Consider the following 12,562-nt stretch of genomic DNA (forward strand, 5'->3'; position numbering starts at 1 on the left):
AAGCTATTTAGTCGTCAACAACTGTGCTATTTAACCATTAACAAATACAAGATGTTGAATGTTTTTTTGAACACAGATGTGAACATATTTCTTTAAAGTAACGGAACAATGTTTCTTCACTATTACAAGAAGGAAACCTCTCTTTAATTTACGAACACAGAAGTGGTACTCACAGCAACCTTGGCGTAAGAAGAGAACAAGGCATCCAGTATCTGCTATCTGATACTCATCATCAAAATCAGAGACAAATGGTTTCAGTACATTTTGGACACTGGTAATTAGATCTCTGTGACTATCTGATAGTCAACAAAAAATGCTTAAAAACAGTTTGTGTCCCAAACTTCGCTGTAGCACTAAGTAATGGAGTGAATGTTATGAATTTTGAAGTGAGTTCAGCTACTCTATATAAATACTGAAATCCTCTCTGTGTCTGGGGTAATGGCCAAAGAAGCGTATGTCGGGAAGTTCTCACGGTCTGGTGGGTGCTATGGCGAATAATTCTGTATGATGCATTACTGAGAATGGTTTAGCCTCTCGAAAGGGGCTGCAAGTACGAAGTACTGTTCTTATCCATTTCTCCATACTGCCGAAGTATACGGAACCCCTCAGCAAAATATAACGAGGCCCAAAATGTGCATAACTGAGGAGTATGTACCAAACTAATGCCAGCCGTTGTGGCCGAGCGGTTCTAGGCGCTTCAGTCCAGAACTGCTCTGCTGCTACGGTCGCAGGTTCGAATCCTGCTTCGGGCATGTATGTGCGTGCTGTCCTTAGGTTAGTTAGGTTTAAGTAGTTCTAAGTTCTAGGGGATTAATGACCTCAGATGTTAAGTCCCATAGTGTACAGAGCCATTTGAACCAATCTACACTGCCACTCCTCCTACGATGATGGTCGTTAAAAAATAAAAAAAAAAAAAAAAAAAAAAAAATCTGCTCACATAGAGTGTCTGAGAGACATTCGCCAACAAATTTTTCAAAGCTAACTGACCAGAGACACATACAGTCAAAAGTAATCTCTCTTAGTTCGCTCTCACAATCCCAGGTTAAGCGAACCAGTGCCCAAGGAAGTGCAGTAACAGCAATATCAACGTTTCCCACCATGTAGACAATTCAGAACCTGCATTCTTGCAAGTAAAAAAACAGTTGACCAAACGCTCATGTATGTGCTTGGCCATCTTCAAAAACACTTGCGCCTTGTGGTCACTGTATACCTTTATGTTCCTTCCAAACAGGCAATAATAAAATTTTGTAAATCCCTAGATAATTGCCAAGTCTCTATCACAGAATAACTCCTCCCAGATTTTCTCAAAATATAGACTCCATTTTGCTCCACTTCCTGTAACAAATGTGCTCCTAAGCCAGTCCATGAAGAATCGGAGTATAAGCAGAATTTCTTGCTTCTGTCAACGTGGAAAAGTGGGGGATCACACACTGTTTACTACTTTAGAGCATCGCAGTCCTGCTGTGCTTGCTCTATTCTTCCCAAGGCATATGCATCCCTGTCAACTGGCACAGAAGAGAAGGGATAACGGACTTCCTGACGAAATCAGATGTCTGTTCATCCTAAAAATGAGCATACTTGTCACATTGTTTTCGGCATGGGATAATTTTTGATAGGTACCAATTTGTTTGGCTCAAGATAGATACCTTATGCCGAAATGATTTGACTCAATAAATCGATTTCATTGTGACAAAAGTTGATTTTGCGAGGCTCAGCATCACTTTGTGTTCCTCAAAGTCTATTAACAACACATATAACATTCCATTATGAGTTCACCATGGCCCTTCGCTATTAACCAAACATCAACATAAAGCATCACATTTTACATCACCTCTATGAGGAACATGTTGTTAAGTCCCTTAATGGAAGTGGCTGGTGACAATTTTAAATCAAATTATAACCTGTGGTAACAATGTCTGTTGCACGAAAAAGCCATGTACTGTTGACTTTCTGGATGTAGCTTCACCTGCCAGTAACTGGCTGTCAGGGCTATGGCTATGAGTACCCAAACACCATGGAAACGTTGTAGTAGTTTGTCGAATGTTTCTGGTCTATCAGTCTCCATTTCTATACTGGTGTTTATTTGTCTGGAGTCAAGTGCTAAACAAGTGGACTGGTCTTTTTTAGGGACACAATGAAAGGGGTTGTTACGCAAACTCAACTCTTCCTGTATAACACTTCGATCAAGTGTTCGGTCAGCTTTCTTTCTAAACTTGTTCTTTGTAAATAACAGGTATGGCATATGAAAGGACAAAAAACGGATAGCATTCCCTCACTCAGAATCTGTGATGAGAGTGGGATTGTAAACAGAGTCTCCGAGAATACCTATGTGTGGAAACTTAATGTATCCTTCAGTTTGCTCCTCTCACCAAGTGACTTCATACGAATTAATCTATCATCGATCACTTGCTCCATTTCCTTAGGCCACTACCTCTGATAACTTCAGAATCGTTCGTGACCACAAGTCCTAATGCACAGATCACCTTTTCACTACTGTTGTCTAAGTAATAATCGAACTCGAATTTGACAATACTATTCTCTACTTTGGCCAACACAGAGGTCTTGGCAAGATATATTACCATCTGGAAATGATTTAGAAAATCAACCCCAGAACTTCTTCGACCTCTGGGGCAGGACAACAAGAAAATTGATATGTAAAAAATGCGACTGGCGTACAAATTCACTTGAAGTCTGCTTCTTGACCTCAGTATTCTTCCGACTCGGTACCCCACATATTCTTACCCTCTGCATTGCCGAGACCAGCCACTACTTTTCCCTAGAGCATGACTCAGAGGTATTTTGGTGAGTCACAGAGATCTAATTACCAGTATGCAAAATGCACTGAATCTATTTGTCTTTTATTCTGATGATGAGTATCAGATAGCCGAAACTGGAGCCTTGTTCTCTTCTTCTGCCAAGGCTGCTGTGAATTCTTTAAAATATACGTATAAAGGCATGGGCTCATTTATACACTCCTGGAAATGGAAAAAAGAACACATTGACACCGGTGTGTCAGACCCACCATACTTGCTCCGGACACTGCTAGAGGACTGTACAAGCAATGATCACACGCACGGCACAGCGGACACACCAGGAACCGCGGTGTTGGCCGTCGAATGGCGCTAGCTGCGCAGCATTTGTGCACCGCCGCCGTCAGTGTCAGCCAGTTTGCCGTGGCATACGGAGCTCCATCGCAGTCTTTAACACTGGTAGCATGCCGCGACAGCGTGGACGTGAACCGTATGTGCAGTTGACGGACTTTGAGCGAGGGCGTATAGTGGGCATGCGGGAGGCCGGGTGGACGTACCGCCGAATTGCTCAACACGTGGGGCGTGAGGTCTCCACAGTACATCGATGTTGTCGCCAGTGGTCGGCAGAAGGTGCACGTGCCCGTCGACCTGGGACCAGACCGCAGCGACGCACGGATGCACGCCAAGACCGTAGGATCCTATGCAGTGCCGTAGGGGACCGCACCGCCACTTCCCAGCAAATTAGGGACACTGTTGCTCCTGGGGTATCGGCGAGGACCATTCGCAACCGTCTCCATGAAACTAGGCTACGGTCCCGCACACCGTTAGGCTGTCTTCCGCTCACGCCCCAACATCGTGCAGCCCGCCTCCAGTGGTGTCGCGACAGGCGTGAATGGAGGGACGAATGGAGACGTGTCGTCTTCAGCGATGAGAGTCGCTTCTGCCTTGGTGCCAATGATGGTCGTATGCGTGTTTGGCGCCGTGCAGGTGAGCGCCACAATCAGGACTGCATACGACCGAGGCACACAGGGCCAACACCCGGCATCATGGTGTGGGGAGCGATCTCCTACACTGGCCGTACACCACTGGTGATCGTCGAGGGGACACTGAATAGTGCACGGTACATCCAAACCGTCATCGAACCTATCATTCTACCATTCCTAGACCGGCAAGGGAACTTGCTGTTCCAACAGGACAATGCACGTCCGCATGTATCCCGTGCCACCCAACGTGCTCTAGAAGGTGTAAGTCAACTACCCTGGCCAACAAGATCTCCGGATCTGTCCCCCATTGAGCATGTTTGGGACTGGATGAAGCGTCGTCTCACGCGGTCTGCACGTCCAGCACGAACGCTGGTCCAACTGAGGCGCTAGGTGGAAATGGCATGGCAAGCCGTTCCACAGGACTACATCCAGCATCTCTACGATCGTCTCCATGGGAGAATAGCAGCCTGCATTGCTGCGAAAGGTGGATATACACTGTACTAGTGCCGACATTATGCATGCTCTGTTGCCTGCGTCTATGTGCCTGTGGTTCTGTCAGTGTGATCATGTGATGTATCTGACCCCAGGAATGTGTCAATAAAGTTTCCCCTTCCTGGGACAATGAATTCACGGTGTTCTTATTTCAATTTCCAGGAGTGTATTTGCACTGAGACCGCCCATTGCAGATGTGCCCAGTCAATTCTTTGACGCATCACTTTCTTCCCCATTCCGATCTTTACTCCACAGATGTGCATTTCAAATTCCTACAATTTATGAAGGCTCGCGACTGGATCTTCCCTTCTGTCTGCCAAAGTTTTGCCTCGCGTTGTGGTTATTCTATGGGGACCAGTGACCTTCTGAAAATTCCTGTTCCATCTATAATTGTTTAGCCATGGTGGCTGTCTTGATTCTCAGTGAATTATCTAGCACCCTACACTCTTGTCACAATTTGTGCTGTCTTGCATACTGGTTTCTCCATACCATCTCTGTAATGTAATTTATTGGATTCTAACAGACTGAACTTCCATAAACCTCAATCATTACAGTATTGAGCCTCTTTTGGTCTTGGCTACTCTTTGGCCAGTATTCTTATAAAATGTAACATTTGAATCAGTATGTGTTACACTCACATGCTAGCAAGCACATGCGGGTTGCGAGCATATTCATATGTTCAAACGTGTGTGGATTCATAAGGGACCAAACTGCTTAGGTCATCGGTCCCTAGACTTACACACTACTTAAACTAACCTATACTAAGAACAACACACACACCCATGCCTGGGGGAGGACCCGAACCTCCAGCGGGAGTGGCCGCGCAGTCTGTGACAGGTGACAAGACCCTCAAACCACGCGGTCACTTCGCGCGGCCGAGCACATTCCTGAGGAGGGCACACACAAAGTTCATGTTTAATAACGCATTATCAAATTGCTCAGTCCACATTCTAGGACGCTGGTTATCCGAAGAGTCAGGGAACAGTGAATATATTTCGATGGACTCACAGTATCTCCTGCCCTTCTTATCTTTCAAACTATACTGAGCTTTATGTTCATCGACTCGCGAATGCGATGAAGCGTTTTATATGCAATGTGAAACGTCCCCTTTGAAAAATTATACAAGACTGTGCTTAAACTGACACACAATATTTTGTTAGCGCAACGCAATCTGACTTTCAATAATCCCTACAAAAGAATGGGCCCTGACTGACAGTAAACTATACCTTTTACAAATCACTTACCTCACAAAAATCTTCGCTACTCAAGCTACTGCAATACAGCGAGCGCCACTACTGCCAGCTAAATAAAAGATTCAAACTACTGGAACCGAGCGAGGTGGCGCAGTGGTTAGCACACTGGACTCGCATTCGGGAGGACGACGGTTCAATCCCGCGTCCGGCCTTCCTGATTTAGGTTTTCCGTGATTTCCCTAAATCGCTCCAGGCAAATGCCGGGATGGTTCCTTTGAAAGGGCACGGCCGACTTCCTTCCCCGTCCTTCCCTAATCCGATGAGACCGATGACCTCGCAGTTTGGTCTCTTCCCCCAAAAACAACCAACAACCAACCAAACTACTGAAGGCACTAACTACTGATAGGGATAGTTAGCAAATGAAAGATATTAATAGAGAACAAACAATGTATTTACCTTGACATCATCATATATAAATATAGCAGTTCATGACAAATTTCAAAACTCCGCCATCTCTCTCCCCACATCCACCACTGCTGGCGGCTCACCTTCAACTGCGCAACGCTACGCGCTGTTCACATCCAGCTGCCGCTGCCCAACACTACAATGGCAGACAACAATGCAAACTAGACACAGACTGCGCACAGCACAGCCAGTGATTTTTATACAGAGGTGGCGTTACCAATAAGAAAACCTAAACAGCCTACTTAAAAATGTAGCCTCTCTTTGAGGCCTTGCAACTCTCACGCATCAGCAGGATGCTGAAGGTGACACAGTAACTCATAGTCCCTAAGATTTATTTTCAATAGATTTCTTTAAATTAGAGAAATGATTGGACCCCTTCAATCTGGTTAATATCAATAGGAAATGTGTGGTGCTAATCTGGAAAAAAATTGCAAATTTGTGGTTTGTTCCTATCGGATCAAACTGCTGAGGCCATCGGGCTCTAGGCTTACACACTACTTAATCTAATTTACTCTAAGGACAACACACACACCCATGGGCAAGGGGACTCGAACCTCCGACAGGGGAGCCGCGCGAACCGTGGCAAGGAGCCTGAGACCGGGCGACTTCCCCGCGCGGCTGCTAATCTGCCTCACATTATAGTGCTAATAGTTCGATTGCTGTCGCCAACTCCTAGTTTTTTCTGCGATCTTGCTGACTTCACGCATCACAGTTCTGCAATGCTTCCCCATGCCGTGCAGAGAGCTGACAGATACCTTGAATCATTTGAGTCTGTTCTTTACTTACTTCCTGTAAGATCTCATGCCTTTGTATCAGCTCGTTGACCTACCCTGGTAGCTGAGTGGTCACCACGACGGAATGTCATACCTAACGGCCCGGGTTCGATTCCCGACTGGGTCGGAGATTTTCTCCGCTTAGGGACTGGGTGTTGTGTTTTCGTTATCAGCATCATTTCATCCCCATCGACACGCAAGCCGCCGAAGTGGCGTCAACTCGAAAGACTTGCACCAGGCGAATGGTCTACCTGACGGGGGGCCCCAGCCACTCGGCATTTCCATTTCCATCAGCTCGTTTGATGTGCTGTACGCACCCATTGTCAGATTATTCTCTAGGCCACTCTATCAATGTTTGAATCGCTTGGATAGTGCTGCTTGACTGTTGGTAATGGTTTTGACCTTCTCCCCAATTTCTTCTTGTCACAAATCAACGAATATCCGATATGATCTCAAATACTGTATCTGTTTCTAGAGTTCCTGTCCATTAACCCGGCTTTCTGCAATGACCATACCTATCTCCTTATTCGAAACCGTATTCCGTTTGTCAGTTTTCTTAATCAAACTTGAACCTTGTTCCTGAATTTTCTTACCCAATTCTTTAATTTTCTTACTCTGGCTGTGGCAGTGTCATCGCGCAACTATTTGACCAAGTTCAGCATTAGTTACGTCGTTGAAGTCTTCTTCAAAGCCACAGAGGAAAATATATAGTTCCATTAAAAACAAGGTACGTGTTAGAATTTGGTAGCTATAAACGTCAAACGTTACTTGCATATGTCAGAAAGTGTGTCAAGTTGTCTGCTGTTACTTTCAAGAAAACATCACCGACTCGACCTCATATCTTAAGTAGAAAAATGAACACTTGCAGGATATAAGACCCAGAAATCGAAAATTTGGGCCATAATTCTGAAATTACAGCTTTTAAACCTTGCACGCACTCGTTATTTGTCACTCGACTCCAGTCACTCAACGCCTGGGCATTAACTACTGTACAGCAGCTTAACAACCAGAGCTCTCCTATTCGCCTGATGGTGGTGATGAGGCAAGATGAGGGGTGAGATTGCAACTTCTGCCCAACGTGCTTTCATATCTTGTTTTATTAAGTCATGTTATTCTAGGAGAAAAATGGTAAGTAGTATGAGTATATAAAATGTCAATCTGAAGCACATATACCTTGAATATTATTTTCGCAATATTCTCATATTGATATTCTGCAGTTACATATGTGCGTCAGAATCAAAATTTATAAACCTAAGTAAAAGAAGAATAATTATGAGGTTAATGATTTTTTATTTACAATTTAATCATTCCAATGAGGTTGAAGAATAGCGTATCTCCTGCAGATATACTTCCCTTTAACCTAGTGAGCTTTAAAATCCCAAGAAAATAACGCACAAATGCAATTTTAATAATTAAATAGCCGGCCGTAGTGGCCGTGCGGTTCTAAGCGCTACAGTCTGGAACCGATCGACCGCTACGGTCGCAGGTTCGAATCCTGCCTCGGGCATGGATGTGTGTGATGTCCTTAGGTTAGTTAGGTTTAATTAGTTCTAAGTTCTAGACGACTGATGACCTCAGAAGTTAAGTCGCATAGTGCTCAGAGCCATTTGAACCAATAATTAAATAGCTCTACGCTACTTCTTTAATCAGACACAATTTTTTTCCATTTATTTACTCTGCATTTGTGAATCACTATATAGAAATGTTCAAACTGACATATCTCTGGCACCAGGTACAAGTTACAAACCGAGCAATTAGGCACAATGAATAAAGCATGTTACCAATGTCAAAACAGTATTTCACAAACCTCTTACTCCGCAGTACAGTACTTTATGCTTGGTTATTAACTGGCTGCAGTGGAGCTGAGCGAGTGACAAACAAACGGTGCATTCGGAACTTTAAAAATCTGCTTTTTCAAAAGATCATAAGTGCATACTATCAGAATTATGGTCAAAATTTTCTCGCGGGATGGAATGTCGAATGCAAGCATGCAAACGTGCACGCATTGTGTTGTACAGGTATTGGATGTCAGCTTGCGGGATGGAGTTCCATACCTGAAGCACTTGATCGGTCAGTAGAGGGAGAGTTAATGCTGGTTGTAGATGACACTGGAGTTGTCTTCCGATGATGTCACGTGTGAGCTCGATTGGAGAGACATCTAGTGACCGGACAGGGCAAGGTAACATGTCGACTCTGTGCACAGCATGTTGGGTTGCAACAGTGGTATGTGGGCGGGCGTTATCCTGTTCGGAAACACCCCTGGAATGCTGTGTTGTCATGAATCAGAGCACAGCAGGCCGAATCACTAGATTCACGTACAGTTTTGCAGTCATTGTGAGTGAGATAACCACGAGAGTGCCCCCGCTGCCGTAAGAAATCACACCCAGACCATAACTCCATGCGTAGGTCCAGTGTGTCTGGCACGCAGACAGTCAACTGGCATCCTTCCAATGAGCACACGGCCATTACTGGCAGTGAGGCAGGACCAGCTTTCATCAGAAAGAGCAACAGACCTCCAACCTGCCGAAGGACGAGCTCTTACTTGACACAACTGAAGTCGCAAATGGCGGTGGTTTCGGGTCAGTGAAATGCACGGTAAAGGGCGTCTGGTCGGAGCTGGCGCATCCAGACCGTAACTCCAGATGTAGGTTCAGTGCGTCTAGAACTTAGGCAGGTTGGTTGCAGGTCCTCACCTGGCCCCCTAACCAACACACGGCCATTCCTACAATGGGGCAGAACCAGCTTTCAATAGAAAACACAACACACTTCCACCCTGCCCTCCGAAGACCTCACAACACTTGACAACACAAAAGTCGCAGATGGCGATGGTCTGGGGCCAGTGGAACGCACGCATGCGTCTCCCTCAGAGCTCTCCTCGAAGCGCCGATTTCTAACAGTTCACTGTGTCACTGTGATGCCAAGTGCTGCTCAAATCGCTGCTGCAGATGCAGTATGATGCGTCAGAGCCATACGCCGGACACGGTGGTCCTCTAATGTTACTTAAAATCCGTCCTGATTGCAAATTTTTTATTCATAAGACCGGTTTCGGTTCATTCAGAACCATCTTCAGATCTGTAAAAATAATGATACTAATTTACTATTTCACGGAAGCAATTTTTCATCCTATCTAATCAATATCAAATGTACCAGAACGTACTGATATTTCAGTTACAGGAGTTGTTGTTGTTGTCTTCAGTCCTGAGACTGGTTTGATGCAGCTCTCCATGCTATTCTATCCTGTGCAAGCTTCTTCATCTCCCAGTACCTACTGCAACCTACATCCTTCTGAATCTGCTTAGTGTATTCATCTCTTGGTCTCCCCCTACGATTTTTACCCTCCACGCTGCCCTCCAATACTAAATTGGTGATCCCTTGATGCCTCAGAACATGTCCTACCAACCGATCCCTTCTTCTGGTCAAGTTGTGCCACAAACTCCTCTTCTCCCCAATCCTATTCAGTACCTCCTCATTAGTTATGTGATCTACCCATCTAATCTTCAGCATTCTTCTGTAGCACCACATTTCGAAAGCTTCTATTCTCTTATTGTCCAAACTATTTACCGTCCATGTTTCACTTCCATACATGGCTACACTCCATACAAATACTTTCAGAAATGACTTCCTCACACTTAAATCTATACTCGATGTTAAAAAATTTCTCTTCTTCAGAAACGCTTTCCTTGCCATTGCCAGTCTACATTTTATATCCTCTCTACTTCGACCATCATCAGTTATTTTCCTCCCCAAATAGAAAAACTCCTTTACTACTTTAAGTGTCTCATTTCCTAATCTAATTCAGCATCACCCGACTTAATTCGACTACATTCCATTATCCTCGTTTTGCCTTTGTTGATGTTCATCTTATATCCTCCCTTCAAGACACCATCCATTCCGTTCAACTGCTCTTCCAAGTCCTTTGCTGTCTCTGACAGAATTACAATGTCATCGGCGAACCTCAAAGTTTTTATTTCTTCTCCATGGATTTTAATACCTACTCCGAATTTTTCTTTTGTTTCCTTTACTGCTTGCCCAATATACAGATTGAATAACATCGGGGAGAGGCTACAACCCTGTCTTACTCCCTTCCCAACCACTGCTTCCCTTTCATGTCCCTCGACTCTTATAACTGCCATCTGGTTTCTGTACAAATTGTAAATAGCCTTTCGCTCCCTGTATTTTACCCCTGCCACCTTTAGAATTTGAAAGAGAGTATTCCAGTCAACATTGTCAAAAGCTTTCTCTAAGTCTACAAATGCTAGAAACGTAGGTTTGCCTTTCCTTAATCTTTCTTCTAAGGTAAGTCGTAAGGTCAGTATTGCCTCACGTGTTCCAGTATTTCTACGGAATCCAAACTGATCTTCCCCGAGGTCGGCTTCTACTAGTTTTTCCATTCGTCTGTAAAGAATTCGTGTTAGTATTTTGCAGCTGTGGCTTATTAAACTGATTGTTCGGTAATTCCCACATCCGTCAACACCTGCTTTCTTTGGGATTGGAATTATTATATTCTTCTTGAAGTCTGAGGGTATTTCGCCTGTTTCATACATCTTGCTCACCAGATGGTAGAGTTTTGTCAGGACTGGCTCTCCCAAGGCCGTCAGTAGTTCCAATGGAATGTTGTCTACTCCGGGGGCCTTGTTTCGACTCAGGTCATTCAGTGCTCTGTCAAACTCTTCACGCAGTATCGTATCTCCCATTTCATCTTCATCTACATCCTCTTCCATGTCCATAATATTGTCCTCAAGTGCATCGCCCTTGTATAGACCCTCTATATACTCCTTCCACCTTTCTGCTTTCCCTTCTTTGCTTATAACTGGGTTTCCATCTGAGCTCTTGATGTTCATACAAGTGGTTCTCTTATCTCCAAAGGTCTCTTTAATTTTCCTGTAGGCAGTATCTATCTCACCCCTAGTGAGATAGGCCTCTACATCCTTACATTTGTCCTCTAGCCATCCCTGCTTAGCCATTTTGCACTTCCTGTCGATCTCATTTTTAAGGCGTTTGTATTCCTTTTTTGCCTGCTTCATTTACTGCATTTTTATATTTTCTCCTTTCATCAATTAAATTCAATATTTCTTCTGTTGCCCAAGGATTTCTACTAGCCCTCGTCTTTTTACCTACTTGATCCTCTGCTGCCTTCACTACTTCATCCCTCAAAGCTACCCATTCTTCTTCTACTGTATTCCTTTCCACCATTCCTGTCAATTGTTTCCTTATGCTCTCCCTGAAACTCTGTACAACCTCTGGTTCTTTCGGTTTATCCAGGTCCCATCTCCTTAAATTCCCACCTTTTTGCAGTTTCTTCAGTTTTAATCTACAGGTCATAACCAATAGATTGTGTTCTGAGTCCGCATCTGCCCCTGGAAATGTCTTACAATTTAAAACCTGGTTCCTAAATCTCTGTCTTACCATTATATAATCTATCTGATACCTTTTAGTATCTCCAGGGTTCTTCCATGTATACAACCTTCTATCATGATTCTTAAACCAAGTGTTAGCTATGATTAAGTTGTGCTCTGTGCAAAATTCTACCAGGCGGCTTCCTCTTTCATTTCTTAGCCCCAATCCATATTCACCTACTACATTTCCTTCTCTCCCTTTTCCTACACTCGAATTCCAGTCACCCATGACTATTAAATTTTCGTCTCCCTTCACTATCTGAATAATTTCTTTTATTTCATCATACATTTCTTCAATTTCTTCGTCATCTGCAGAGCTAGTTGGCATATAAACTTGTACTACTGTAGTAGGTGTGGGCTTCGTATCTATCTTGGCCACAATAATGCGTTCACTAAGCTGTTTGTAGTAGCTTACCCGCGTTCCTATTTTCCTATTCATTATTAAACCTACTCCTGCATTACCCCTATTTGACTTTGTGTTTATAACCCTGTAGTCACCTGACCAGAAGT

The sequence above is a fragment of the Schistocerca piceifrons genome, chromosome 7, assembly GCF_021461385.2.
Source record: "Schistocerca piceifrons isolate TAMUIC-IGC-003096 chromosome 7, iqSchPice1.1, whole genome shotgun sequence".
Classification (NCBI taxonomy): Eukaryota; Metazoa; Arthropoda; class Insecta; order Orthoptera; family Acrididae; genus Schistocerca; species Schistocerca piceifrons.